The sequence below is a fragment of the Cherax quadricarinatus genome, chromosome 6, assembly GCF_038502225.1.
Source record: "Cherax quadricarinatus isolate ZL_2023a chromosome 6, ASM3850222v1, whole genome shotgun sequence".
NCBI classification, from domain to species: domain Eukaryota; kingdom Metazoa; phylum Arthropoda; class Malacostraca; order Decapoda; family Parastacidae; genus Cherax; species Cherax quadricarinatus.
The window spans coordinates 64,773,185-64,777,698 of record NC_091297.1 but is presented as its reverse complement, the minus strand read 5'-3'; the positions used below and the strand labels follow the sequence as shown (position 1 = coordinate 64,777,698).

Here is a 4,514-nt window from a genome sequence, read left to right as displayed (position 1 = left end):
TAAGCAACCCTTGGCAAGCCAATGACTTCTTTCCGGCACGCTAACCTCTCATCTCATTAAAAAAATAATTGCGACATAGTCCGTCGATTCGGAAGATTACCCCACCATTTCTCGTAAAATTGTGTGGATAATGTTAATCAGGTGGTACTTTACATGGCCTGATTTCAGTTTAACTGATCATCGTACAGTTGGTACTACTAACCACAAGAGTGGTTTTACGATTTACGATTAATATATGTATATCACTGATATAAATTCTATTTGTATTCTGTCTTTTACAGATTGTGCAGGATGTGACGACCACCGGCAAAGAAACGATGTTATTCAAATGAAAAAGGATATTAGAGAATTTAAAGAATACTGGACTGAAAAATTTGGCGTGATTAAGACAGATAATAAAGCATTATGCACTTTCTGTTGTGAATCAGTTGTTTGTAGAATTTCTGCTGTGAAGAGACATTTTGAAACTGTTCATAAAAAGTTAAGCAAGAAAACTGAGGAAGAACAAAGGAATTGATTTTTTGTGAGCTAAGACAAAAAAACAGTCAGATACTCCGAGCAAATTCATTTTGGGTAGGCCTAGTTCCAACTTAGTTGCTGCTAGCTTTGAGGTCTCAAAGTTATGGCTCAACATAGAAAGCCACTTAGTGATGGAGAGTATATTAAAGAAATATGGTTAGATACAATGTGCTCTTTTCAGAAAAGGAAAAGATTATTCAGCGCATTAAAGATTTGTCTATCAGTAGAAAACTGTTAAAGGATACTTAAGCTGGAAAGGAATGCAGCGGAACAATTAACAAAAGATTTGGCTTCATGTAAGTTCTTTTCTGTGTTGATGACAGCTCAGACATTATATCAACTAGGCTAGCAATATTTTCTCGATTTTGTGGTGGTGACCAAGTTTGCGAAGAGATGATTAATGTTGCAACACTACCTGAGTGTACCACTGGGGTTGCAACACTACCTGAGCGTACCACTGGGGTTGCAACACTACCTGAGCATACCACTGGGGTTGCAACACTACCTGAGTGTACCACTAGGGTTGCAACACTACCTGAGTGTACCACTGGGGTTGCAACACTACCTGAGTGTACCACTGGGGTTGCAACACTACCTGAGCATACCACTGGGGTTGCAACACTACCTGAGTGTACCACTAGGGTTGCAACACTACCTGAGCGTACCACTGGGGTTGCAACACTACCTGAGCATACCACTGGGGTTGCAACACTACCTGAGCGTACCACTGGGGTTGCAACACTACCTGAGTGTACCACTAGGGTTGCAACACTACCTGAGTGTACCACTGGGGTTGCAACACTACCTGAGTGTACCACTGGGGTTGCAACACTACCTGAGTGTACCACTGGGGTTGCAACACTACCTGAGTGTACCACTGGGGTTGCAACACTACCTGAGTGTACCACTGGGGTTGCAACACTACCTGAGTGTACCACTGGGGTTGCAACACTACCTGAGTGTACCACTGGGGTTGCAACACTACCTGAGTGTACCACTGGGGTTGCAACACTACCTGAGCGTACCACTGAGGTTGTAACACTACCTGAGTGTACCACTAGGGTTGCAACACTACCTGAGTGTACCACTAGGGTTGCAACACTACCTGAGTGTACCACTGGGGTTGCAACACTACCTGAGTGTACCACTGGGGTTGCAACACTACCTGAGTGTACCACTGGGGTTGCAACACTACCTGAGTGTACCACTGGGGTTGCAACACTACATGAGTGTACCACTGGGGTTGCAACACTACCTGAGTGTACCACTAGGGTTGCAACACTACCTGAGTGTACCACTGGGGTTGCAACACTACCTGAGTGTACCACTAGGGTTGCAACACTACCTGAGCATACCACTGGGGTTGCAACACTACCTGAGCGTACCACCGGGGTTGCAACACTACCTGAGTGTACCACTAGGGTTGCAACACTACCTGAGCATACCACTGGGGTTGCAACACTACCTGAGCATACCACCGGGGTTGCAACACTACCTGAGTGTACCACTGGGGTTGCAACACTACCTGAGTGTACCACTGGGGTTGCAACACTACCTGAGCGTACCACTGGGGTTGCAACACTACCTGAGTGTACCACTAGGGTTGCAACACTACCTGAGTGTACCACTGGGGTTGCAACACTACCTGAGTGTACCACTGGGGTTGCAACACTACCTGAGCATACCACTGGGGTTGCAACACTACCTGAGCGTACCACCGGGGTTGCAACACTACCTGAGTGTACCACTGGGGTTGCAACACTACCTGAGTGTACCACTGGGGTTGCAACACTACCTGAGCGTACCACTGGGGTTGCAACACTACCTGAGTGTACCACTGGGGTTGCAACACTACCTGAGTGTACCACTGGGGTTGCAACACTACCTGAGTGTACCACTGGGGTTGCAACACTACCTGAGTGTACCACTGGGGTTGCAACACTACCTGAGTGTACCACTGGGGTTGCAACACTACCTGAGTGTACCACTGTTGCAACCCCTGAATGGGTTACAATGATTATTATGTATATATAATGTATATTACCTTTTCATTTAATTTTATATTGCTTATATTTGCGATAATAGCTAAATCGTAAATGTATGACTTTATATTATTATTTGACTTTTATATTGTTATTTAGCTTATGTTGTTAGGATGTATATAAAATGTGCTCAGTTAGGCTTGATTGTCAAACTACTGTAATTATCGCTTGTCGCTCGTTATACTGCCGGCTTCTGAGCTGCAGTTGTCCACGTAGCTATCACGTGATCGAGGGGGGGGGGTGTCCTCACCTCTCGTGAAATTGTCAGTCTGCTGGAGACTCGCTTGCTGGTTGGACATTGTCTGTCTGAGTCTGCTAGAGACTCGCTTGCTGGTTGGACATTGTCTGTCTGAGTCTGCTGGAGACTCGCTTGCTGGTTGGACAGATTGTCTGTCTCATTATTCTTGTTAGTTCTGTAGAACTTTGTTCACAGAACATTGTATAGACTTTGTGATTTTCGACGTTGTACTGAGGTTGTGTGTCCTATTGACACTCTGAACATCTCAGGTCCCGAGCTATAGCTTCTGACCTAATTTTGTACTGGTTCCTGTGTATTGTCACAGTCACAGTTTTTCCTATGCTGAACGTAGATTCAGTATTTTGGGAGTTTTGTAACTTTAGTGGAGGATCTGCTGATGGTCCCTACTTATTGTTGTTATATTATTTCCCAGTTCCTGATTCTGTGTCGTAGTCGCTTGATATTGCATTGCTATTGGGCTTAGCATTCTTTGTTGTTCAAGCAGACTGTTCGGGTTGCCAGTCGGTCAAGAAGTTAGTTTATTTGAGGACTTTGTCAGTCACTTGTTTAAGTCTAATTCGAGTCTTGAGACACAGCTAACTACTTAAGAGCACTTATACGCATACACACTTACTTGTACATATTTGTAATATCTTATTAAATGTTAATGTACCTGACGGTACTTAAGAATTATAAATGTGATATGTGCTTTTAGCACAATAATATTGAACTCGAGAGATTGATTTTATTTTGATTGATGTGATTTAATTTATTTTGATAATATACCTCTAGACAACTTACTACTTAATAAATTTATTAAATTTTAATTTCTCTAGTTAGTAGCCTACCAGTTGTAATCCTAAAGCACTATTGAACCATACTGAATTTCAATGGATAATTGGACAAGGATACTGACTACTTGTTACGAAAACCCAGTAACAGGTTGGATGCTAGAAGGGCAGTCCTTTCTAGTATTCACTGGAGATCTCTAAGCTTTTAGAATCGCGTTTTTTGTAACAAATGGGGGCCTGTCCGGGAGGCTCTTGATCCAAGGTGTTGGAGAAATTGTCCAGTTTGACATAATAGTAACTCTATGGTCAAACACTTTGAGTACTTTCCTAATCTGAAGACTTTGAGTTTAGTCTTGTACAACATACCAGGTGGATGTATGTACCTGACTGAGTCTCTTGATCCAAGGAGATGGAAATACTGTTTATGAGTTCTAACTCTAAGACAACTAACACTAAAATTCCTATTAAGATTATAGTTTCCCATAATCACTCTCTCGTAGTACAATTATTTTCGTGATGTATGCCAAAGTGAAACAGTTAATTGATACTCTGACTTTGTCTGAGTTAAGTACATTAAAACTTCAGACGTGTTGGCAAGTAGCCAAGTATCTCGGTGTGACGTATAACAGGAATTACACCGCAGAAACTGTCAGAGCATTAATTAAAGATATATTGTTTCCTGCTCATACAGAGATGTCTGATTATGATTCAGATTCAGAAAGTCTAGTGTCACAATTAGGAAGTATGGCTCTATTTGAAGTTGAAGAAAGAGCAACTAGAGCAGAAGTGAGCCTAGTGTCTGAGCCTAGTGTAGCTCAGTTCTCGCTCGCTCCTTCCTTCACTGACACTATAGTACAGAGTATAGCTGGTAGTATGACACAGCCTAATACTAGTACAGTGTATGATACACCTGTATCTACTTAT

General features: G+C 42.6%; 1 pseudogene; it reads left to right on the top strand.

Annotated features, from left to right (window-relative positions):
- The first annotated feature begins 291 nt into the window (after nt 1-291).
- LOC138852316 (uncharacterized) lies at nt 292-914 on the top strand (annotated as a pseudogene).
- The last annotated feature ends 3,600 nt before the right edge of the window (nt 915-4,514 follow it).